This window comes from Xenopus laevis, chromosome 4S (genome assembly GCF_017654675.1).
Source record: "Xenopus laevis strain J_2021 chromosome 4S, Xenopus_laevis_v10.1, whole genome shotgun sequence".
Taxonomy (NCBI): Eukaryota; Metazoa; Chordata; class Amphibia; order Anura; family Pipidae; genus Xenopus; species Xenopus laevis.
The window spans coordinates 102,914,353-102,942,144 of record NC_054378.1 but is presented as its reverse complement, the minus strand read 5'-3'; the positions used below and the strand labels follow the sequence as shown (position 1 = coordinate 102,942,144).

The 27,792-nt window shown below is 39.5% G+C and overlaps 1 pseudogene; it reads left to right on the top strand.

The window, feature by feature from the left end:
* LOC121403700 lies at positions 1 to 27,559 on the top strand (annotated as a pseudogene).
* Positions 27,560 to 27,792: the final 233 nt, after the last annotated feature.

Sequence of the window (27,792 nt, the reverse complement as noted above, 5' to 3'; positions counted from 1 at the left end):
ATGCAGGACATGGACATGCATGCTTTTGAATTGCGTGTGACCCAGCTAGTGCGACATGGCACACCTTCAACATGCAAAGGCAGCTGTATAGATGATATTCACAGTGCTCCTTTGCTGTGCCTTCATATCCCAAATGCAAGTAAATGCAACAGCTTTGTGCATGGAGCTTTCATGAATATAATTCAACACCCGTTTCTGTGCCAAGTGATTGAATAAGACCCTCCTCTCAGGTTGATAGTCCAAGATAACATCTAACATGCATATGTTTACAGTTATGTATAGCATGTAGTTCTCAGTCGATGCATGACTATACATTCTACAGTGTATGGCAGAGCTGTCCAGTTTTACCTTTCAGCAGCTCTTTTCATGCATTTTTTCAAGATAAACTAAATAATGATTTTGTGAAATGCGCTCAGTACAATTTTTCTGTAAGCAGTGAATAGGTCAAGTGTAGACAGAAGCTGGAATGCAACAGAAGGTGATTCCCGCAGTGATGATATTGTGCCTGTAGAAAGCCCCAAAGCAATATCCAAGGACCAGATAACCCACATTCCACTCCTCTTGCCCTAGCTGCTGCTGTATTCTTAACTAATTCACTGCCATAGAGACAGCATCTGCTCAGCAATGTATTACATAGGAAACTCAGAAAGTTACATTATTCAGGATTAATGAATTTTTTTGTATTTCCTGGTATTTATATAGTGGCAACACATTTGGGCAGTGCTCTCCAGAACATAGCACTGTCTATTTCTCGCACATGCTTCTAATCACAATTATCACAATTATATCTATATTCCTAGATATCTGCCAGGCCATCAATCAGTACAATCAGTACAATTTGCATGGGTTAAACAAACTTTTTACAAGGGGTATTTATCCCATTTATTTAGCCAAAGAAAGTGAAAATAGTTAATGTATGGGGGGACCAAAATGAAGGGAGATTATACATCATTCCCATCAGTTACTGTGCCAGTGGGTTTCATAACCTAAGGTCCCTTTAACATACTCGAGACTAATTAGTCTGAATGAATATTTTTGGAGTGTGAGAGGAAACCCATGGGGAGAACATTTAGTGCCCAAGTTGCATGTGAACTGAATTCTTCCCTTCCAAACATCAATAGACCCAATAAAATGATGAACTTGCCAGATTTATATGTATTTTGGCTGCTAAACTAAATACATTACTGTGGCATTATTTTCTAGTGGTTCACCCTGCTGTTAATCCTCATGATAGACCAAGGGGCACATTTACCTAGGGTCGAATATCGAGGGTTAATTAACCCTCGATATTCGACCGTTGAAGTAAAATCCTTCGACTTCGAATATCAAAGTCAAAGGATTTACCGCTATTCCTATGATCGAACGATCGAAGGAATAATCGTTCGATCGAACGATTAAATCCTTCGAATCGAATGATTTGAAGGATTTCAATCCGTCGATCGAAGGATATTCCTTTGATCAGAAAATTGTTAGGAAGCCAATGGGGACCTTCCCCATAGGCTAACATTGGCCTCGGTAGGTTTTAGGTGGCGAACTAGGGGGTCGAAGAATTTTTTAAAGAGACAGTACTTCGACTATGGAATGGTGGAATAGTCGAACGATTTTTAGTTCAAATCGTTCGATTCGAAGTCGAGGGTCGTAGTCGAAGGTCGAAGTAGCCCATTCGATGGTCAAAGTAGCCATATTCGACCATTCGCAATTCAAACTATTTTTCCTCTATTCCATCACTCGAGCTAAGTAAATGGGCCCCCAAATGTTGCTAGTTCCTAAATGGGGGTTTAAAAATTGTGTGTTTGTGTGAATTATCAAATTCCTTCAAATAATACATTGTATTTTAATATATTATGTTTATTAAATGCAGGTACACTATGCTTGATTTACATCAGTTATTCTTTACCTTAGACCCCTTTAATATATGGATGAAAGTTTTGGCTTACACATCCATACAGAATGAAACAAAAGTAGGCTCTGCCATTGGTCAGATCTGGCTCCCTGTTCCTCATACTGTATATGCTGAACTACATTATTGACAGCAAATTTATATACCATAGGCTGATGGTAGGGAGACAGTCAGATGTTTGCTGCACTCCCAGCAAGTACGGTTCCTGGAGCTATGTGACCTAGCCACTGGGGTGTCCTGTTAAGAACTTTAACCACATTTTAAAATTAAATCTACTTAACTGCATGTTGCCAAAAACAGCCCCCTGTAACATTACCCAAAGAAAGTAAGAAAAGGTAGAAAAAAGAAAACATTTCAAATCCAGGCAACTAACAGCATCACATACATTTTATACATTGTGGATTTTGTAAACTTATAGGAGAAGCTGGTAGAGGAGGTTCTCCATAGATATCTCAATGTTTTCAATAACATGCCACTTCCTATCTAATAACCATTTGAATTGTTTCATAATTAAACATTTATATGATACAGTTGATCTAAATACAAACCTATCAGTCATGCACAGTATGCACAGTAAGTAAAAAAGACAAAAAAATCTAGTAATAATTATCCTTTATATTGGCCAATTAAAAATAAAGCCGGGTGGACAGTTTTCTTAGTGTCTCTCCAGCTGTGTCTACACCCACAGCCTCACATTGCACTGGGTACACTAGAGTTTGTTCTCTGCCAGTACATCCTCTGAAACCTGTAGAGGGTAAAGTTTTTATTTCCAAACAATTATGCTTTATACTTTCTTCCAAAATTAAACTAGGGGTCATTTTCTGTGCAGAATTCAGCATGCAAATTGCAAAAAAGGCTTTGCACTTTGCAAAGTATTTTCTGCCTTTCCTTTTCTGCTGCAGGTCTCTGCGCTCTGTTGTGGAGGGATGAGACCTGTGCCCCCCCCCTACACACACAAATACAGTGCTGACTGCATTAGTAGGAGAAGGGTGAACAGGGAAAGGAACATACGCGTCCCCCCCCCTCCTATTGCCTACCCAGCCCCTAACTTGTCATTCAGATACTGTACTCTGCTATGTGCCTGATTTTTAGTACAGTGCAAAAAGTAAAGAGCAGCTTACTCTATAGACAGAGGGACTTAGGACTGATTGTAGGTCCAATGCTGTCCTAGGAGTTGGACCTAAACACGCCCCCACGTGCCGCGTGTGACATCATTGCATTTTGCATCGGTCCCCCTACCCCTCACCCCCCCCCAGCTCTTTCACTGGATTTCCTGGATTAAGTTTAAAAAATACATTTATAGGCACCCGAGGGCCATCCCCTAAAACCTGCCGTCCTAGGCACAGGCCCTCAGGTGCTTTAATATAAATACGGCCCTGGAGGGACTGCCGTATCTGAGGCAGAAGCCCACTGAGGCGACTCCTGCAATGTTTCCCCTCCTCTCCTGCTCATTATACCTGTACGGAGGTCCAGGGGGGGCAATTGCACTCTCTAGCACTAGTAAAGCTGAATTTCTGGTTTAAAAGCTTTTTTTTTGCCACCCCTGATAACCTATTTGGCACTGCCACCTGAGGCAAGTTTTTCAACTCCCAAAACTCTATATTATATTAAAATGTGTCTTTATTCAAAAATCATTTAAAAAAAGATAGGCATACAGACCACATGGTATTCCACCTTCCGCGTTTCATACCCCCGGTACTTAATCATAGGCCTATGAATAAGTACCAGGGGGCATGAAACACTTAAGGCAGAATACCATGTGGTCTGTATGCCTATCTTTTTATCATGATTTTTGGGATAACTTTTTTGGTTTTGGACGTTTATACCCTTTTTGAACTGGGGGGCTTTATCCCAAAAACGATGGGCCCTTTTCGACAGGCCATTTTTTTCACTAAGTTTTTCAACTCACCTCATTGGTAGAGCGCCCCTGTCTAGGGAGCAAGTTGCAAGGGATGTGCTCTTTTACCACTTAGGCTGATGCCAGATGGGGGTGAAAATAAGTCTGCTGAAATATGCAGGTGGAGAATGGGCCCCTATGCTGGCATTAGCGTTTTTTCCTGACTGCACTGGGAACAATTGTGTTGGCCCATGTGCAGGAACACACAGCTGATTTTGGCAACGAAATGCAAGAGTTTGCATTCTTTCGCCAAAATCAGCTTGCGTCCCAGGTAGTGATGTGCGGGTCAAGAATTTCTCGACCCGCACCCAACCCTAACCCGCCCGCTCCCTACCCGCATCCAACCAGGGCCCGCTGCTCCGCTTTATTTATAGACCCGCGCCCACCCCACAGTGACGTCACAAAAGGGGTGGAGCAGGCGGAATTCTATAAATTCCGGCGCCGGAAGTCGGCAGGACTAGGTAGCGGACGGGGAGAGCAGGAGAAGAGCTTGACCCGCCCCACGCATTTCGTCCAGGGGTCGGCCTGAACCCACCTGACCCGTGGGACTCGGGTTTGCCCGCACATAACTAGTCCCAGGGTAATGTAAATGATCCCTATTATGTAACAAGCTTGGTGACTAAAGCTGGCTATACATACCCAGATATGGCCAGAAAATTAATTATCACAGTCACAGAAAAATAAGGTGCCCTACGTCGAATGGAAGAGCAATGAACTTGGGTGTTGAGCTGTTTTATTGTAGACCTTACACAAGCATACTAAGGAAATCATAGTATAGGAAAGTATAGTCAGAAATCCCTTATCTATTTGATAAGATCAAATTGCTACAGCGTTTATCGTGAGCAATGAGGTCAGGAAACACCATCAGGGATTTTTACAATTCCAAGGGTTAAAGAACAAACAAGAATTTCAGTTTAATGATAAAATGTATCTCCTAGAGCTCTGAATCATCACATTTGCCTGGTTTAATGTGCTACCTCTACACATCCCAGGTTTTAATCATAATATTACGAAAATAATCTCATTCTGTATTAATCTGATCATTTGCATCCAGGCCTGGATTTGTGGAAAGGCCACCTAGGCCCGGGCCTAGGGTGGCAGGATTTCAGGGGGGCGGCATGCTTCCCAACCACACCCACATTGGTTCAAAAACACTGGGGATGCCCTGGAGATACAATTATTTTTTAAATTTCACATGCACCAATCCCCATTGCTCCTGTCCCACTGGAGGGGACAGGGGCGACGAACGGCAGTGGGACTAGGGGCGCACACTATGTAAATCAGGCCCTGTTTGCATCTAGGGTAGGCTTTGCAGAATGTTTGCTATTTTCAAGCAATGTCCATTAAAATGAAAAATCACCGTCCCTTTAGCAGACAGTATAGACATTATACATTCAAAATAAATTTTTACATTGCCCATAAATCAGGTGGCAACTTTTTACTGTTATTGGCTCCAGTAGAACATAATAACTGAGTTACAACAGCGACATCTGGAAGGAATCTATAGACATTGGGAGGAATTCTCATCTGCAATAGAGAGAGGGGAGTACTATTATGTGCCCAAACTCCACAGGAAAATATTGAAGTCTGTCATATTTGTAAGAATATCCATGTTTGCTGGAACATGGGAAACACAGCTCCAGTAGAGATGCCCGCTGCACTTTATTAGTGACCATGGAGAGAAATATTTACTCATGTCTGCGTTTCTGTGTTGAAGTGAAGTGATTCCCACACTGGAGTATAACAAGCAATTGTGCCTGATGCAATTCAATGCATGGCTGCAGTTCTGGGAAACATTTTTGCATTGTGGGGGAAACAATTTAATTTGCATTTTGAAAAGTGCACTTTGCAACATGTACTGTGTTTGTCGATGAGCCTGCAGTACATATTTATAGTCTTGGCAAAAAATGCAAAAGACAAGACAAAAGTAATTTGCAGCTTGCCTCTACCCCTGAGATCTATTGGCACCCATAGGCAGAACTCTTTCTGCTTGCAGAATGGAGCACAAAAAGTTCTGTTTATGTGCACAATACCAGAATTGTCGGTTTGCACTATAGAGTATATAAGCAAAATGTGCATGTTCCCTCGCAATAATCTACTGTGTGACCCTGCCATGGAAGGATACCACGCTTTACTATTTTCTATCTCGAGGAACTGCTCCCTACCTGTATTTAAAATCCATTGGCTGAGGAGCATCAAGCACAAAATACAGTAGGCAGTGAATGCAAAGCCTTTAATAAATCTGCATTATAACACAAATAGGATGCATTGTAGTTTAACCATGGGACACAGTGGAACTGGCTTCACTCACCTTAAATGCCAAGAAGCTTTATGCTTCATCGCTTTTTATTTTCTCCCAGGGTTGTAATTTGAGGCCCACCTCTTTTTTCACAGACGTTGCAACCCTGTTTACAATAACATTTAGGGGCTGATTCATTAAGGGTCGAATATCGAGGGTTAATTAACCCTCGATATTCGACTAGGAATTGAAATCCTTTGACTTCGAATATCGAAGTCGAAGGATTTAGCGCAAATTCTGCGATCGTACGATCGAAGGATTATTCCTTCGATCGAACGATAAAATCCTTTTTAATCCGTCGATCGAAGGAATATCCTTCGATCAAAAAAACTTAGGAAAGCCTATGGGGACCTTCCCCATAGGCTAACATTGACTTCGGTAGCTTTTAGCTGCCAAACTAGGGGGTCGAAGTTTTTTTTAAAGAGACAGTACTTCGACTATCGAATGGTCGAATAGTCGAACGATTTTTAGTTCGAATCCTTCGATTCAAAGTCGTAGTCGAAGGTCGAAGTAGCCCATTCGTTGGTCGAAGTAGCCCAAAAAATACTTCGAAATTCGAAGTTTTTTTACTTCGAATCCTTCACTCGAATTTAGTGAATCGGCCCCTCAAACATTTAAACATTTAAGCTAACTTTACCCTAGAAGTTGCCCTAGATAGGTGTCTTCTTCCTTTTCCTTTTATCCATATAAACACTACAATAATATTACAGAGTAATAAACAGGGTTTCTTTCCAGTAGTGCTGGAATTCCCAGGACAGACACAGACTCTGAGATTCCGAGTATGTGCACTTACTAAACAGATTTATATAAAAATGGCCTTTAGCTTCTCAGTCCTAGAATTTCCAGTATTTCTTTGTTGCTGGTATGTGAAGGGCAACAGTAATTGAAAGTAGTGAAGGGCAAAGGACAAAGCATCTTCAAACAGCAATTGTGTTATTAGGTTTAAGCCAAAAGCAACTTGCAGCTTCCCCAACTTGGATAGAGTGGGTTCAGGTTGCACAAAACATTATGGGGTATATTCATCAAAGAGTGAAGTTAATAGTGAAGTTCCGCCACTAGAGTGAAATTCCGCCACTCTCCATTCATTTCTATGGGATTTTTATAGGCGTATTTATCAAAGGGTGAACTTTCACTTTCACCCATTGATAAATACGCCTTTCAAAATCCCATAGAAATTAATTGAGAGCTGCGGAAAGACTTCAATCTTTGATAAATGTACCCCTATATGTGTGCTCAGATGAGAACAGATTAGACTGTGTCAGTGACCTGAATGGGAAGCTGAATATTATTCTGTGCTGCAGTGATATAAATTATGTCATCTCTTTTTATTTAAGATAAAGGATTATAAGACTGAGTCTTTTGATATATGCAGATTAGTCCAAACCCATGGGCCAGGTGGGGTCGGCACAGAGGTTGTAATAAAGTTTCAGAGAAGGTTCAGCATGGTTTGGGAAATAGTGGGTTAGTGTGTGGGAGTCTGGAAATTCCTGACCAGTTACTCCACTACTAGACAATAATATAAGAAATGCTTTGTTAGATTCAAATCTCAGTCACGAAGCGTAAGTGACATCTATTTTCTTTCCAAGAAGGAACAAGGAAATGTGTTTCATCTAATAACATAAACACATAAAGTTTTGGTCACAGGTGAAAAAGCAAACAAGAGTCACATAAACACAATATATGTGAATGACTGTTACTGAGTAAATATATGATAATAATATAATGTAATGTACTGATCCATGAATGTGTTCTGGTCTGTTATATAGACAGAAGTTGTGACGTGCACGTGGTCCGTTACCTGGAATGGTACATTAGACTCAGAAGTGAGAAGTCCCAAAAAAAAAAAAAATTGGATTTCATAAAGGGACTTGAATCAAAGGCCTAAGTTAAGGCTAATGCCAGATGCAGCTGTTCCTTCAAAACTGATCCATTCTGATCCATTCATACAGTATCTGTAGTATTTCAATTCTTTCTCTCTAAATTCAAATTCCTTATAATGGCATAATCAAAGAGACGGTGATCTACATTTGTTCTCAATGTGAATAAATGTTCACAAGGTGAACAATTTTGCCTATGCACAAGACAGGAGTATAGCGATTGGGAATTTTATAGTTTGAGCAGTGTATGTAATAAATCTTCTTTCTGAAAAGTTGTTATGCTTTCTCCAAAATATTACACCATCTTAAAGCAGATGTTAAAGGTTCGCAATGCACAATTAAGATTCACAATGCAATAAAAGTCTAATGAAGATTATTACATTGCAACATGCAAATTTGTTCTCGTTGCAAATTTTATTACATTTCTCCCCTTAGTGCACAATTTTGTGTTGACAATATTAAACGTAAAGCAGGTAGCTTGTCTATTGTGTACAACAGTCTATTGTAACTGCCTATTTACAATACATACAACATTAGAGAATGCTCTGTATCTCGGGGGTTTTAAATGTGCCAATGGCAAAATTTGGGGGCTCTGCTTTTCCATATGGAGATGGGGTGGTCATTTTGGGAATCTTTCTATTTTTATGTAGCATTGGTTGCAACTCCTTCGCTGTATTGAAAAGATTCTACCTTGAGGGCAGCTTTACTAAAGGGTGAAGTGACTAACACCAGTGTCGGACTGGGACAACAAACAACAGGGGCCCACCCAAAAACCTTAGACCAGGGGCCCACCAAAAGACCTTAGACCAGGGGCCCACTCTCAGTACTATTATTCTTCCTCTCCTCGCTCAACCTCTATTCTCTTAGTCTGTTTTCTGTACATACTATAAACTATTATTTAGCCTCTTTGTTCTCATAGAAATAGAGAATGGTCATGAAATAGACCAAATGTTTCGCAGCATGAGGGCCCACTGACACCTGGGCCCACCGGGAGTTTTCCTGTTATCCCAGTGGGCAAGTCTGACACTGACTAACACTGGTGACGATTCGCCAGTGTTACTGTTTTTAGGCACTTTGCCGATTTACTAACGGGTTGTCACGGCCGGCACCCAATACCAGAACAGGTGCCAAGTACCCTGGTCTCGGCTCGGCTTCACCAGTAGTGTGACCACCGTTGGGCTTCGGGAGGAGCCCTCAGCTTACTTGGGTGCCACCTGGACTTAACAAGGGGTACAAGGCAAGATGTTCTGGCTAGCAGAGGGGCACGGCAGGTAGTAGAGTCTTTTGGGCCGAAGGTCACGGTACACATGGAACAGGCAACAGAATCGTCAGACAGGCTGGGTCGAGGCAGGCAGATAACAAGAATCGTCAAACAGGCTGGGTCGAGGCAGGCAGATAGCAAGAATCGTCAAACAGGCAAAAAGGGTTAAAACCGGGTAATCAATCGAAGGGTTAAACTGTAGAGTAGTCGTAAGCAGGCAAGGTCAGGATCCAGAATTCAGAATAGTCAAAATAGCCAGGCAGAGGTCAAAACAGGAATCAGACAGGTTCAGACAGAATCAGAATAGCACAAAGCTCAGGAGCACCAGGAATAATATCCTATCACGGGCACCGGCTGGGAAACAGAATGGGCCTTAAATATTCAAATTTCGCGCCAAACGGGCGTCAAAAAACGTGCTGGTGCTAATGTGCCGGCGTGCCTGCGCCTTTAAGAGGCGCGCAGCGCGCGCGCCCTAGTTTCCAGCCAGCGCCGGCTCGAGGACCATGCGGCGGGCGTCCCCGCCGCATAGGTAAATTCCTTACACGGGTGCAGGCATAACTTCACTAGCGAAAGAGACAGACGTTAGGGCTCATTCGCACTTTATCGCAGGCTAATTTTCGCTCTGGTGAATGGACGTTACTCTGCAAATTTACTAAACTGTGGATTTTACCTCTTTTTCCAGAGTTGCCTTCGCCAGCTCAGACCAGGCAAAGTGCATAGATCTTCCTCAATTTTTAGTCCCAAAAAACTCTTGTGTCTTTTCCTTTTTTCAGAGTGATAGCCTGCAAAAGTCCTTGAAAATTTTTTGGGGAAACCCGGTTCCCCCATACATTTCCTAACATGGAAACATAACATGGAACATAAACTATACAGTGGGCTCATCTGTAGGGCATTATAACAACTCTATTTTCTTTATTAAGGTTCCCTGGACTTGTGTAATGTAATGTTTTTGCTGCAACATATATGTCCATTCAACTTTACAATTTCCCGCCGTCTGCAAATTAGCCTGAGTGAAGACCTCTAATGAAGTTGCGCTAGGCATAATTGAACGGTAGCGCATCTTCGCTTTGATTGCCAAAGCAACGCTACCAAAAATTCTCCAGCGTTCAGCGCCACCTGGACGCAACTTTGCATTTTAGTAAATTAGCATTGTCTGTGCGAATTTTTGCCTGACAATTTTTGCACAATGCACTTTGTATGGAATCCCTGCTAACATAATTTGCTGGTGAAAGTGCCAGAAACAAAAGCGCCAGATGCTGCAGCATACAGTACTACTCACTTGAATGGGAAAAGCATGACATTGTTGGTATTAGTGCTTCTAAACTGAAGAAATTCTCTTTAGGGAAAGGGCACTTGAGCAGATCATAATATGCATAACATTATTTATATTTCAGATACCTAAATAATTGTGGGTTCTGGTCTTCATCACATAGTCCCATCCACAGCAATACTAATTTCTCATCTCCCTCACCTATCTCTTCTGCCCTCTTCTTTCTCCCCCAATCCTTCAGAATTGCCTTTATTAATTTCTCCCCAATTTCTCCTTTCATTTATGTTCTTCTAAGCTTCCCATCTCCTTTCTCTTCTGCACTTAACCCTTTATTTATTCTTTTCTGAACCACTCATATGGTCACCCATCAGTGTTCTACCAACAGATTTGTTCACCTGATTCATTAATTTAGAGTAGCTGTTCCATAGCAGCTGAAAGGGTAATCCCTTGTGTTCTGAACCAAGACATGTAATATTCTGAGCCACAAAGAATAAGTACCCATCTTTGCTATTCTACCTGCTTGTACTTGGATACACAAATCCAGGTGATAAAAAATTGATGTGATTTGTGATTTATATGTGAGCTCAGAAAGGGTGGGGATGGGTCAACCCTAATACTATAGTATCTGTGCACTTAACACTTCGGGCCCATTTTTGAAACCTCAAGTTTTTAAAGGGGAGAAACTCAAATTTTTATTATGCTCCTGGTTTATTAAAGAATCTTACCAAACTGGAATATACTGTCAGTATATCAGTTAATATTGCCATTTACTTCTTTTACCTTTAGCCACCTTTTTGTGATGGTCTGTGTGCTGCCTCAGAGATCACTTGACCAGAAATACTGCAGCTATAACTGTAACAGGAAGAAGTGTCAGTAAAAGGCAGAACTTTGTTCAGTAATTGGTTTATGTGACCTAACATGTATGCCCTTGTGTGCCCTTGGTTTTTTGTGTGCACTGTGAATAGTATGTTCCCAGGGGGTGGACCTTATTTCTTAAAAGGGCAATTTTCTATTTAGGATTACCCAATGGCATATGATACTAAAATTATTTATTTACATGAAGCAGGGTTTTACATATGAGCTGTTTTATGTGATATATTTTTTATAGAGACCTGCATTGTTCAGGGGTATAGTTTTCCTTTAAGAATTCAGGCAGTCTATGTTAATTGTTTATGCTACTGGTCTCTTGCTTGTGTATTGTGTGTCTGAGACAAGTAACAATCATGAATGACAAAACTGATGGCTTCCTGGGAAGATATGAAGAAAAACAAAGAAATATAAAACCATTTGCCGACAACGATTTTATAATGCCTGGTGTTGTAATAACCAGATAACCAGAAAGGGGAAGGAGTGCAAATGCTGAAAGCCGCGTTGTAACAAATATGTCCTATACAACCTTCTGAGCTGGTATAGATGGAGAAAACTGGAAAGACTATTCTTTAAGGTGGACTTTTTGCAGGATACATGCATTTGTGTAATACCGTTTGGAAAGGCCCTTAATAACAATTTTTATGTTTAGATTTATCCTACAATGCTGTCTCTGTGCACTGTTAAGCTTAACAAGTGTAATATTGTCTCTAGCAGCACCAGTGGCCTTAATGAAGGCCAAGAGGATGTGGGACATAATCTAGGTTTTTGCCTCTGGAGAGACCAAATGAGATGTCCTTATGGGGTTTCCTGGTAAAGTTGAAATTGTTGCACCCCCTTGTGGTTACTCTCTCAGCTGGCACATCTAGACAGTACTATGTGTGAGTAGGTGCACATAGAATTATCATGCAGTGCTCTGAATTCAGGGGCATTAGCCAAAGCACCAACCTCTGGCAAAAGAAAAGTTTCTTAAGAAGGGGTATAAGTAACTGAATTTCTGTGATATTAAATGAGTTTAGGAAAAATGATTTACAAGGTTCAAATGAACTATACGCTACAGTAAAATGCAAATTTCTAGCATTGGAAAATTGACAGACGTCATGCTGTTTTACCTGTAAAGATGAAACAGTCTGCTCATATTGCTACTTCTTCAGCGATCAGGCTCATTAAAACAAACCTGCACATGTTATCCTCCAGGTCACTGGAAATTATTGGCCTCCCTTTCCATGTAAATGGTGCAGGCCAGGGATCCATGACTATAAACACAACTATTTCAAATACAGAAATAAACAAGTTAACATGACTGTATTCTCTTATCCCATAGACATCCAAGACATTTTGCCAGATAATAAGCAGTAGAACAAACTGCAGTGGAGAAATATATTCCAGAGACTAAATTCTCATTTGTAATATCTCATTGCTGCCAGTACACTAAACAGGCTATTGGATCTGGCACAGAATATGTTAAATGCCCAAAATATTTGCTTATCAGGCTTTAATGCATTAGTGTTATGTCATGCAAATCTATTTATCAGGGTGCCAAGTTTCTGCACAGCCAATCAACATCCACAGGAAAAATAAGATGGTGAACAAGGTTAATAAAAGTATTCCAGTAGAAATCTGAGTTTTGGAGAAGAAGGACCAACTTGCCCTTCCCCTAAAATATACTTTCAATGTATTTTTCCAGATGAAGGTCAAAATCCTATATAAGCCTAACTACATTTTCCTGGTAATAACATGCAAGGCAGTGTAGGGATTGGGGGTTTGGGCTGGAGGAGAGTTGACACTTGCTATGTTGTTTCAATGGTTCATATAGACAGTGAGAGCAGAGAATAGTAATGGCTAGTAGCTTTAACATATTCATTTAAAATAATTGAATGTTACATTTTCTTTAATTAGGCAATTTTTTTTTATAAATGATTGAGTTCCCTTTTAATAATAATTCAATGATAGGTATGGGATCCGTTATACAGAAACCCCTTATCCAGCTTAGCTTTCTCCCATAGACTCCATTTTATCCAAATATTCAAAATTTGTAACAATGATTTCCTTTTTCTCTGTAATAATAATAAAACAGTAGCTTGTACTTGGTCCAAACTAAAATATAATTAATACATATTGGAAGGGAAGCAAAACCAGCTTATTGGGTTTATTTAATGTTAATATGATTTTCTAGTCGACTTAAAATGTGAAGATCCAAATTACGGAAAGATCCATTGTCCGGAAAACCACAGGTCCTGAGCAGTCTGGATAACAGGTCCCATACCTGTAGTATATGCAGTCATAGTTGAACAGTGGTGGAATCATATCCATAGCAGTCACACATAAATGATGACAAACATTGCAATAAATACTATATTAAAAAAGTTGTGGTCCCTGTCCGTGTTTCAACTGAGGGGTAGGCGTGTCCTAATAGCCCCTGCTAGAAGCACAGTAGGAGGGGGACAGCCAATCACAGCCCTGCAGTCACACAAGCAAAGACAGGCTTCAGTTCTCTATCAGGTCCTACTAGCTGCTGATTGGTTCCTATCCTACAGTGCAGTGAACTGAGTGCCGTTAGCTCCCCTGCACAGCCAGAGAATTCAGTGAGCAGGAAGTGGAACAGATGGCCGGGACTAGTAGGGATTTTGCAGAACTTTACAATAAAGTTACCAGAAACACAACTTTTTCAAGCACATTCCTTCTATATCTAAAAGAGTAAAATCCACTGGTACATTCTTGTTTTTTTTAATATGTCTCCTTTAAAGAATTGACTTTAATGACAGGATACTATAATATTGTCTTGGCACACAAAGGGGTAATGCAATGTATTTAATGACAAGAGTGTTATACTTCATGATCATGAAGATACAGTATTTAAAGTACAAGTGCAATAACAATATATAATAGTAAATTTCTACTTCGATTGTTAAAGCATTGAATGCAATGACAATATATTGTAAATGAAGACTATGCTTGTATTCTATCATGATACAAAGTTATGCTGTAGCCCGGACTGGCCATCTGGTCAATTTGGAGCCGCCAAGTGGGAGCCAAAGCCAATTTACTTTAATGGGGGACACTAGCCACCAACGATTTTTTATCTTGGGGGGTTGGACACCAATCGGTTTTTTTTACCTTGGGTGGGGGCTTGCCACCAATTTTTTTTTTTAACCTGGAGGGGGCTGGCCACCAATGTTTTTTAACTTGGGGGGGCTGGCCACCTATTTTTTTTTACCTTTTATTGGAAGGCCCTAACCACCAATGTTTTTTGCTTTTTTTACATTTTATTGGGGACCCCTGACCACCAATGTTTTCTTATAACTTGTGTGTGTGTGGGGGGGGGGGCTGGCTGCCAATGTTGCACATTTATATGTGGGCTGCTTTAATTTTTTTGCCAGGGCTGCTTTTTACTCCCATTCCGACCCTGCCCCGTAGCATTCATTATCACTAACAATGATCCATTTGTTTGAGCTGGAAACTTTGTATTCCTTCAGTAAAATAGGAGCTGAAACTGGAACGTTCCAGTTGTGATGAAATGGAATATCACAGGGCCCATGTACCCGCTGCCAAGTACTGCATCAAAGGTCTATGGTTCTCAATATATTTCACTTCATCAGATCAATATCTGACCTGCACTCAATGAGATATTAATCAAGAAGGTTATTGTTTTGATGCCCATGAAGCAGAGTCAAGAGTGCCCCAGTTGGCAGTCATATATGTAGGGGCACCTTGGGAGACAATTTAAATAGATTGTTATATCTCATCTGCCTGTATCTTTTATGGCTGCCTGCATAACTACACCTTCCATAACAACACCTGCCCTTACCATAATTGCCTTGTTGATGTTTAGCAAAAAAAAAAATTGGACTTGATCTTCGACCAAGAAAATATCCTGATGGTCTTGGGCAATCACGTCATTTTCATGGTTGAAAGATTCTCATACAGAGTGAAGTAGGGTGTAGGGCAGGGCTGCCACCTTTTCTAGAAAAAATATCTGCCTTCACAAATTTTTAGCTTTTGTGTAACATTGGTATCAAGCATAATGTTTACTGGGTAGGCCAGTAAAATACTGGCTGAAAATCCTAGTGGGGAGGTGCTGTCACATGTAGAAGTAAGCTGGAGAACTAAAGCTTAACAGGTAGTCTATAATTGTTATTAGGGATGGGCAAATTTTTTTCGCCTTGTTTCGCCATGGAAATGACGCCCATAGGGGCAAATTCACTAAGATTCATAGTTGCGCCAGGCGTAACTTCGCCGCACTTCGCCAGCGTAGTTTCGCCGGCGCTTCGCAAATTCACTAAAATCCGAAGTTACGCTCAGGGGTAGCGAAGCAAAGTTACGCTATCGATGGTTAATTTGCATACGGCGCCAAATTCAAATTTCAATGGAGGAATATGTAGCAGCACTACAAATGCCTGGGAAACCTTCAAAACATGTAATAAAAATGTTTTTTGCCCTACACATGTGCCCACTGTATAGTTAAGGTGCCATGAGAAATGTAGGGGGGAAGGAGGGGAGCCCCAAAAAAATTTTCAGCCTATCACCCATAATATAGAAAATACGCCAGCGTTTTTTGGGACTTAGAAAAAATTTGAACTTTGTTTGAAGAAATCCCTATCTGCTCTATTGCGCTTCGCCTGGTCTGAGGTGGCGAAGGAAGTCTAGCGTAAAAGGTAGCGTTCAGTACACTGCGCGCGTTAGTGAATTTGCATAGTTACGTCCGTTGCGCAACTTCGCCAGGCGTAAGGGTGCGAAGTTATGCTAGCGAAGTTACGCCAGCGTCCGTTAGTGAATTTGCGAAGTAACGAAAATGGCCAACGCTAGCGAATTGACATTAGCGTTAGGCGCTTCGGTGCATAGTGAATTTGCCCCATAGACTTGTATGGTGGTGTGCGTCAAAAAAAAAAAAAGACTTGCATCAAAAAAATTTCGCCGCGCGACAACATTTTTTTGACGCCCATAGACTTTAATGGGCGTCTGCAACAATTTGGCAAAACAGCTCAGATTCGCCCATCCCTAATTGTTATAAAAAGACACAGAAACACATTCTCAATGAAAAGACAAGAGAGAAACGAACAAGAAATGACAAGAAAGACAAGAAATGGATTGTGTTCCAGGTGCACCAACCCCAGCCCGCAGCCCAAGGGAGAACAAACCCAAAAACAATTAAACATAGGCTTTATTATAGAGTGTATATCTATATATATATATATATATATATATATATATATATATATATATATATATATATATATATATATATATATATATATATATATATATATATATATAGAGCAAAGAAAAACCGCACACACAGGACTTATGAAGTGCAAAAAAATAAAAAATGTATTGCAACGTTTCGGCTCCTGTACTCGAGCCTTCTTCAGGTATATATATATATATATATATATATATATATCCTTGTGCTTTTGGAGCACAAAATGTATGGAGATATGGGTATGGAGATATTACTTTGCTTTTTTCTTTAACTTTGTTTTTATGAGGGCCTGTATAGATTTGTTAGAAATGCCCCTGGTCCCTCTGCCGCCTGACACAGCTTGCTGCTGCTGCCGCCCCTGCCGACGCTGGAGAGGGTCAAAGGGGGTCCACAACATCGGCGGAGAGCTCCAGGCGTGTCCAGGAGGCTAGCACAAAGAACGCAATTGTGCTCTCTGTCCATGGTATTTGGTATCAGGTGTTGACCACACCATGATCTGATAGTAGGGCTGTGATTTTTTAGGAAGAAAAAAATCAGGTCTTCCTATATATATATTTTTTTTTATTAATAGCATTGCTATTGAGTATGAGTTTCACATTACAGGTTGGTAAAATGTATTGGTGAGGTTTCAGCCCTACCTGTCACATATTGGCTCCTTTGGGAGAGGGATGGAGTGTTTGAGAGCAGAACAAAAGTCCTCCAGAGTCTAAAGAGCTAGTAAACAGATTTAGATGTTTATGGGATGGAGCTGATGGGGTACTATAAGCTGACTAAGTGGCACATCCACTGATGTAATGCTGCCAAAACCAATGCAGAAAAACACTTTTCCCATTTTAAGCAAGAAATCAATCAATAATTCTCTTTCAAAACTTCACACAGTGCATCATGAAGAGAAAATGGCAAACATGGGTTCTTATATTTTACTTGAATATGTGGAACTCATTTGAGAGGGTATGCAATAGCACTGGAGCAAAACTGGTGTATATGTAGAAATGTATTTCTCTTCCCTCTGCTTGTCATAATATTGAATAGTTGAGTGTGTGCCTGCCTTCCTTTGCATTAACATGAATGTTTCTGTTTTCTGCATTTTGTGACTGTAAAGTGGATGCTGGTTTCTGGTGCTGTTCAAGCTCACTTTATCACAGCAGCACTTAAATGATAACTAGATGTAATGCCATCCATGGGACATCTTGGGGAAATTCAGAAAAGTGACTTAAGTTCTAAAACTTAGGGGCAGATTTATCAAGGGTCAAAGATAATTCAAGGGAATTTTTCTAAGTAAAAAAATTCAAAATTCAAAGTAATTTTTTGGATACTTCGACCATCGAATAGGATACTACGACTTCGACTTCAAATTCGATTCGAAGTAAAATAGTTTGAATATTCGACCATTCGATAATCGAAGTACTGTCTCTTTAAAAAAACCTCAGACTTCAATACTTCAAAACCTGCCGAAGTGCTATGTTAGCCTATGGGGACCTTCTAGAGCAGTTTTCTAAGTTTTTTGAAGTCGAAGAATCGATCGTTGAAATCCTTTGAATTGTTCAATTGAACGATTTTACTTTGACCGCAAAATGGTCAAATTCAGTGAAAAAAACTTCAACTTCGATATTCGAAGTCGAAGTATTCCAATTCGATGGTCAAATTTTAAGTATTTTCCACTTTGAAATTCGACCCTTGATAACTCTGCCCCTTAATGTTAAAATCTGCAACTTTACAAAACAGTTTTTTGTGTTATACTCCAGATTCTATTCCAAGTGCTTACTCTGGCACTGAATGCATTTACTTGTGTTATGTTTCAAAGGAGATCATTGGCATCGTTAATGTCCGGTAATGTAATATTTCCATTTACAGATACCATATCCATTGTTAATATTGTCAAGGAACATAATAACTTCATTTGGAAAAGACGTGTCCATTAAGTTCAACCTTTAATGTCTACATAAAACCTGCCTGATGATCCAGGGAAAGGCAAAATACCCTTATAAAGCCTCTCTAATTTGCCTCAGAGTGGAAAAAAATTCCCTCCTGGCTCCAAGATGGCAATCGGAGCAGTCCCTTCGTCAACTTGTACTAAGAGCTATTTTCAGTGACTCCTTATTTCCCCATTTGTTAAAAAGCCTCTTCTTGAAGCTCAATATGTGCATTTGCTATATATTGATGAAGAGCAATATAAGTCTACTTATTTTTTTAGATGTATTATTGCTGCTGTGTGGTAATAGGGACACAATTTGTGGTCACAGCCTCATTGCACCGGCGCCTAATGGTTTTAAAAATTAGTGGTGAGCACAACTTTCCCTTGTTTGTTATAGTTATACAGGAGCAGTGACCAGCTCCATGTTGTAGCTCCCACCCTTCCCAGCTAGAGTCAGGTGATCCCACTGGTGTCTAATAAAAGGGCAGCCAAGTTTGGGAGTTTTACTTTGAAAGCAGCTAGTAAGTTGCAGGTAAAACTTAGTCCCTGTGTAAAATGTATAATGAAGCAATAGAATTCTTAATGAATCAGATGAAAACTGAGCATAGGACTGGCCAGATATGGGATGACTTTGACGTAGTTGGCCAGCTTAAATATATTGCAATATATGGACAAACAATTTAAAGGGTAAGGCATTTTTCAGTAGCAGTATGCACAAAATGTCTCTGTCTTAAATATATTGATAATGGGTTGAGTGCAGAGGACTCTTGTATTTGTCTATATATATATATATATATATATATATATATATATATATATATATATATATATATATATATATATATATATATATTATATATATATATATATATATATATATATATATATATATATATATATATATATATATACACATTCCAAGGCTACTGCACACGCTTGCCGATAATTTATATACCCTGGTGCTCCCAGAATTTCAATATACAGGTAAGCAGATGCTGGTGCACACGGGATTTTTTCAAATAAATTAACCTTTATTCAATCGATGTTTCGATCCTCTACTGGGACCTTTCTCAAGGTTTCCTGACTGCTTTAGGTTGTTGCAATAATCATCCGCTGTTCTGTTACAGTCATCCTGGTGCTTTTATGCCCAAAATGGGGCATAGTGTTTTCATGTGATGTTTTGCATTGTTTAGGATTCTCTAGTTTGAATTGCAATAAATATTTAAGGCAGTTATGTGTTTATCATTGTGTTGACCATTTACTAGATCCTGTACTCCAGTGTACTTGCCTTGAGTTATGTAGTATACATTACAAGAAAAACCCCTTTCCACTCCATAGGATAATGGACTTCTTGCCCAGATTCTCATTTTCCCAGGTAAATTCAAGTGATAGAAGACAAGGGAACCCATTATTAGAGGCATAACCACACCAGGGTTTTTAATACTAATCTGACATTTTGTCTACTATACCCTAATACAAATCACCAGCACCTATAAATATTTGGCCATCAAACAATACATTCTATAAAGAACCTTAATCTGTAAAGGCTGGTATAAAGCTTCTTCAAACAGTCATTCCTAAAGCAGAGCCTGACTGAGGGTCAGTATGTATCTCCCACACCCTGACATTTCTGCTATACCAGAAAATAAACATATTTCAATTATTTTGATTCACATCTTACATGGGGGGGGGCAGGGGCAAAGGTCTTATTGATATAAAAATGAAAGTAAATTGCAAGTTAGAATAATAAGAACATTTTAAAGGATGGTTGTAACAGCAAGATATAACCATCTGTATAGGTGAACGATATGTGATGACTTTTCTGAACGTGCTGTCGTTTGAGGATCAGGGTAAGTTGATATGACTTTCTTACATTTTTGTATGGTCACCTGATCATCCTTTGCCTTCACAGCAGTCAGTGGCTCCATGGGCAAGGGTGCACTTGTTTGCTGTTCTTATGGCCTATGCTGCTGGTAAGCAGCATTAGCAGAATGTTTATCATGCCCTGCTATTGCAAGCTGGAACATATGATTTGGGTCTTTTTGATTGCTGCTATTTTTTATTTAGCACAATGGTCATCAAAAAGCCCCATATTCCCTAAGCCTAAAGGCTAGAAACCCTTGCAGTATAGTTTGTATTGGGGGAGGCGTTGTTTTGATATTTCTAGTGTAAAACTTTTTAACTTGTCTGTAAAGGTTCCCATAAACATGTTGGGATAAGTTATTCTTCCTGGAGACTTTTTAATGTGCCCTTTTTATTCCCTTATATATGAGCTGCTATGCTGTTGCTTTGTATCATCCTCTAAAGCCTTTACAGACACAGTGCTTTCTCTTGGCTAAATGGTTGGGAAAAATGTGAGATTGATGGCTTAGATTTACCAGGATATTAGGTTTGAATGGAAATATGCTTGTTTTACCTGTCAACAATACATAGTAACATAGTAAGCTAGGTTGAAAAAAACACACGTTCATCAAGTTCAACCTTTTAAGTATATATATATATATATATATATATATATATGTAATCCCGCAGTACCAGCACTCCAATCATTAAACTGATTCGTGGTGCACGATCAAATCCTTGAAAAAGGTCCCCAGGTGGGACCGAAACGTCGGATTATGATGTAAATAATAAAAAGCGAATCTTTTCTTCACATCAATACAGTGAGTGCTGATCCTTCTTATTCTATATATATATAACCTGCCTAACTGCTAGTTGATCCAGAGGAGGGCAAAAAACCTTCCATAACCCTGTATTCCCTCACTTGCTAAAAAGCCATCCAACCCCTTCTTAAAGCTATCTAATGTATCAGCCTGTACGACTTATTAAGGGAGAGAATTCCACATCTTCACAGCAATGATTATAAAAAAAACCTTCCAAATATTTAGCCAGAACCTCCTTTCGGCCATAGACACACAGATAATATCGTATGAAACTAATTTTGGGACGGTATTCTGTGTGAGTATGGTGGGAAAAGTGCCGACCGATATTGGCAGAAAACGGCTCGTCGATGGGCTGGATGGAAAATGTTGATTGGGTGCCTTTGAAGGCACCCAAACATCACCATTGTTAGTGCTGAATCATCAGATCCAGGTAGAATTCTATTGTTTCTACCTACCTGTATATCTGACAATCCAGCTCTACACGTGTGTATTGAAACAAATGATCTTTCTTGGAAAGATATTTAACAAGAAAGATCATAATTATTACAGCTATGGCCACCTTAATCAATCTGAATGGGTGACCTTGTGTCAGCTGGAAAGACCTACTGGTAAATAAAGCATTAGAGAGATTATTATATGATCCCCTTATATATTTATACATAGTTATCATATCACCCCTTAAGTGCCTCTTCTCCAGCGTAAACAACCCCATGAAATATGATATCCATTGTGTCGATCTGGGCAGGTGTGTAGGACATTGTCAATAACCTTGGCTCACTCGATACGCACTTCATCTTTTTTGCAATAGAGGAGAGTTTCTTTGCTAAGGTTTTGCTTTGAAAGGGGGAAAAAGTCACGAGCCAAAGAAAGGTAAGTTAAATCTGATCTGATAGGGTTGTCAACTTTTCTGGAAGGAAATGCCTTCCTATATTTTTACCATATTAATAACATTGGCATCAAACATAGTTTGTACTAGCCAGGCTGCTAAAATACCGGCCATGTAGCAATCCTTCTGATTAGCATCTAGCAATTCTACATTTATTGTAAATCTTATTGCACCCTTTCAACCATTATAAATATGATTTTCTATGTCTGGAGATAGGACCACAGAGCAGCATTTGTAGACAGAGAGAGACAGGGTTAACAAGTACAGAAGAGCAAAATGGAGACAGGAGAGTAAGATGGTCACTGTTACATATTATTTTAGTGTTGCCCAGAACTTGAGTGGAGTATTTGCCTACAGATAGTTTCCAGCATTAATGTTAGTAACAGGAACTAGAAGTTCTTTGTGCCAAAATAAGCCATTCTACTTTTAAATGTTAACATACAGACATACAGATAAATTCACTTAAATGTAACTCTTAAATGTAGCTCTTCCAAGTGTTTTTATTATAGTAATCCCTTAATACGGGTATAGCTTTCACTAAGGCAGAGAGTTGCTCAGTGTGCAGACTTTAGATTGTTCAGTTCTCATAGGGTTGTAGAGAATTGGAGTTGGACTGAAGCAGGAAGGCTACAGGTTGTACAGGTATAGGATCCGTTATCCAGAAACCATTATTCAGAAATCTCAGAATTACCGAATGGCCATCTCCCATAGACTTAATTTTATCCAAATTTTTTAAAATTATTTTTTTTCCTCTGTAATAATAAAATAGTACCTTATACTTGATACTAGGATATAATTAATCCCTATTGGAAGCAAGACCAGCCTTTTGGGTTTATTTGATGTTTACATGATTTTCTAGTAGACTATGAAGTAGGTATGAAGATCCAAACTACAGAAAGACCCATTATCGAGAAAGCCCCAGGTCCCGAGCATTCTGGATAACAGGTCCCATACATGTAAAGCAATGGGCTAATGAAGATTTGCTTACTTTGTTCTACTTTGTACTTCTACTACAATTTGGCACTATAACAAAACCTTTGGCAAAATCAAAGCTTCTGTATCTCCACTGTCCAAATTCCTAATTAACTTCATCATTAAAAGCCATTATATTTGTTTGATATGATTTATCATTCGTAGTCAAGACAAGACAGGTTGGGAAGAGAAGAACTGAAAGCCAAAAAAACAAAGAGGGGCAAGGCCAACACACAAATAACCACATACTAGATCCATATAGCAGATCTATATAGTATTTTCCCCTGCAATTGCAGATGCGTCTTCAGGGGTAGGTTTAGTACAGAAGCTGAACGCAGAGCTGCCAGTATACTGTAAATGAACTTAGAAATTACACACAGATTGGCTGAGATACTAATTAGACTATATTTATCCTCGCTAAACATTGAACATCAGATTTAAGGATGTACATAACTATTGCTTGGGCTGCTAATTGATTTTTACCACTTCTAACTGGAACTTTGTACATTATTGTCAGGAGGAGATCTCTGCTAAAACTGGTGATGCTTGTTGGTCTGGTAATCATTGCATTTGGGTATGTGTATTCCCTGCTGGCACACAATTTACACCTTCAGTGAGATTATGGATAGAGTCTATAACATCCAGTAAGCCTTTAGCAGCTACTTTAAATATATCCTGTATCATACTGCCATCTTGTGGTCAAAAGCCACAATATAAATACCAATAAAGCATTACAAAATTACAGTGGCACATTTTAACCTCCCATATTTGTTTTATATATATTTTATCCCCTCCTCTTCTAGTTCTTTCTTTTGAATTGGTGATGTGAAACTACACTTTATTCACTACATTTCCCAGTATCTGCTGGACTATTCAGGAAGTTGTAGGACATCACTACTTAGCTATTACATTCAGGCTAGAAGGTGAAACATATTGTATTTCAGCCTAACAGTCTGTTATGTTGCAGGTTCTGTCCTGTTCTCCTGCTTGCTATCAATGGAGCCACTGAATGTTTTACATTAAGAAGATGTGGACAGGTAGGTTTCTGCTATAGGTAAGGGGAAACCGAATATGGCGTTTCTGTACTGTCATGGTTCCAAAATGGGCATACAAAGCATAGAACAGCAAGAAATATAACTGCAGGAAAATCCATGAAGAGGTGATAATTCACAAGGTGCATTGAAGTATATTGACGTTTTGAAGCAGCACCCGTTTTGAGAAGAAAGGCCAACATCAATCCTAAAAATCTCCATTTAAATGGATTACAAATTGTGTAATTATAGATGAAATTAGCAGTTAGGCAGATTAAAAAAAAAACTTTACAGGTTGAACTTGATGGACGTGTGTCTTTTTTCAACCTTACTTACTATGTTACTATGACCCGGGGGTCGCAGGGGGTCGTTCTATAGCTGCCCCTAAAAGTTTGCATGCCCTGCTGTAAAATATCTGCAGGCAAAAGGGGTGGTGGATCTACATTGTTACGTCGCTCTTGAATACCCTAGAAACTGAACCTCACCGAAAGGATTTTCAGTATAGACATTATTCTTTTCATAGACAATGTCGTAATATTCCTTTTTATGAATATTTACCCCACCTTCCCTTGAAGTCTGTGTAACCCCTCTTACTTTTTCTCTTAGGTATAACTACGTCATGCTTGGCCTGTCCCTGAGTTTTCTGTGTCTATCCTACTACATGACCCTCTGGCTGGGAAGCGTAGACGTCATTCTAGCAAACTGCTTCAATATGGGACTGCGGATCACCCACAGTTTGCTCTAAATTGTGCGACAACTATAATTCCCTGTGGTTGTCTGTGTCCTGGCTGTCAGTGCTGCACTGGCCGGCTACTCAGAGGTAAGAGCACTCATTGCCCAGAGGGCAATTGTACCTCCAGTGATTATAATTATTTTTCTCCAAGTGGCTTGTGACTATACATAGTGCCTATAAAAATTCTACACCCGCCTATTTTAATTTTCATGTGTTTATATTCTTGTAGGAAAAAAAATCAGTTATATATATATATATATATATATATATATATATATATATATATATATATATATATATATATATATATGGGAATGCAGAAGAACTGCTTTTACCAATACATTGTATAGGGAATGCAACAGAATCACAGTCACTGGGGTTAACTGAAAAAAAAAATGATTGAACTGAACTAAGGGGCCAGGTTACGTTGACTCGGTTCAATAACTAAGTCACTTATTTATTTCTTATTAAACCCTGTGTGTGCAGTTCTGCTGTATTCTTCTATGTGGATTGTTTACCAGCACGCAGGCAATTGGTGCTGTTTGTAGACTCACAACCATTTTTGTGGTCTAAATAATACACACAAGAGCCATGAATATCCTATAAATGATATATCAATGATGCTTAGTGATGTCATCAGTTATAATTGGTGCTTAGTGATGTAATTTCTGTCACATGACTCACTGAAACACATGTATTTTAATAAATAATGTACCGCCTGTTGTAAAATACGGCTTTAACGTTATTTGTATATTTATTGCTTATAAAAGCAGTGTCTGTCTGTCCCTTTCTATTCTCTGCCCTGATGTCTAAGACTGTTGATACAATGTAAGACAAGGCAGCTAATTAAAAGATCTGTCTTTGCCGGGGATCCAAGACTTCTGCTATATTGTTTAAAAAGTAACAACCAGGAGTTGAGCAAGTGCTGCTTTCAGTTGCAATTGTTTTTACAAATATCTTTAAAAGCACTGAAAATGTTAATAAATGTATATAGGAAAGTTGCTTAGAATTATGTTTTCTTTTATTAGGCGTTGTTTTGGGGAGGGTTGACTTGCCCTTTAAAATCACTTAAAAAGAGCAAATTGTAAAATTACGTTGTAGGATATCAGAAGGCACCAAGGGCTTCCATGTCCATATTATACACAAGTTTCAGTAAGATGTGATATCACTAAACATTGATTATAATTGATAATATTACTAATCAAAATCATAATGATGATATCATATCGCTAAAATCACTCATAAGGATTATATTTAAAATATGAATGGTTCCTGATTATTATACAGATCAGTGCTGTCCAACTGGCAGCCCACAGGTTGCATCTGGCCCACGACCCCCCTATGTGTGGACCCACATGCAAGTTTGGCTGCTGTGCCTGGGGGGGAAATAAAAATTTTGAAGTGACCAATCGTTTATCAATTTGTTTATGCAGAGTACTTTTTCTCTCTATAGAAAATTCTCTTTAATCTATTTACACTGACTCAGGTGAGACCTCTGCTTTAACTAAGTGGATATAATTGCAAATAATTAAGGGCACTGTTTCTACTCTTTTCTTATAATTTGTGTAAGATTTAAAATGTATCATTATAGAGATTAACTGGCCCCTGCATTGTTCACACCTCATATTCAGATTTTAAACTCCTGTATTGTTCACACCTGTAACCCCCCCCCTGTTTTGTTCACACCTGTAACACTTCTATTGTTCACAGCCCTAAATTCCTGTACTGTTCACACCTGAGCCCTAGACTGAAACTGCCCACATTTTTGCCCTGTTCGCATCTCATACAAACTGTGGGAGGGGCACCAGAACTGTCTCATGTGTGTCACTGTATGTAGCACAGTATGAGCTGTTCATCTAAAGCTGGCAAAAGATGCAAAGATCCGATCGTACGAATCATCGTACGATCGGACTTTCCCATCTCCCGACCCACCACTAACCATTCAGATCAAAGTCTTACCAGTCAGATTAGTTAAAGAACAGATCAGCAATGTTCTGCCCCTGACAGCAATCGTACGATATCTATGTCCAACCAAAGCTAGTGACAGTCTCCCACTGAAAATTGTACGATCGGCAATACACGCAGAGATATTATCGGCAGCCGACAGAAATGTTCTAACCTGTCCGATCGACCAAACGACCGATCTCCGCCGGACGAAAAATGTCGGGACTCTCCACACACGGTTCGAAAATCGTAGAATCCTCGATTCGTACGATCAGATCTTTGCGTCTATGGCCAGCTTTAGAGTCCTGATAGGTTACCCTGTCTCCTGTTGTATTTTGCCTTCCCCATGCTCCCTGTGTGTGCAATACTCTGCCTGTCCTATGCTGCTTGTGTGTGCCATACTTTGCTTGCCCTATGCTCTCTGTGTGCCATACTCTGCCTGCCCTATGCTCCCTGTGTGTGCCATACTCTGCCATTGTGTGCCCTTCTCCATGCGTGCCCTACTCTGCCTGTGGGATGTGAGCCTGGTAGGGTTGTTCTGGGAGTGTATTTGCATTTTCAAATTATTATTAGTGGCCCCTTAGGCGTTTAATTATGTCCTGGGAGGTGCTGTGCTATCCACAGTAAAGCAGCATATGGATTTAAAAGTGTGTTTTAATATGATCATCATGTAACATTTAACTCCCATTTATTAGGTCACCCTGTGCTGTGACAGCTGGGCCACATTGTGATAGGAGGACTCTGTTTCTTGGTCACACTTGGTGTTTTGGCCTTGTCGGAGACGAAACTAACACAATTCAATCACAGACATCTCTTATCCAGACATCCAAGGAAAGAGCAGTAATGTTATACCAACTGGATATCTTTTTGGTACCTTCTTCTGTGGACTGTACCCACTAGATATATGTTTAATTATTATAGTATACCAACATGTTTGTATGTAAGGAGTTAAATTAAAAAATTGCAGGAACAACACAATGGCTCTATATTTGTTGATGGACCAAATTTGCATTGAAATGCGCCTGAATAACAGTAATACCAAACATTCTCCCAGATCACAAGGGCATGAATACATAT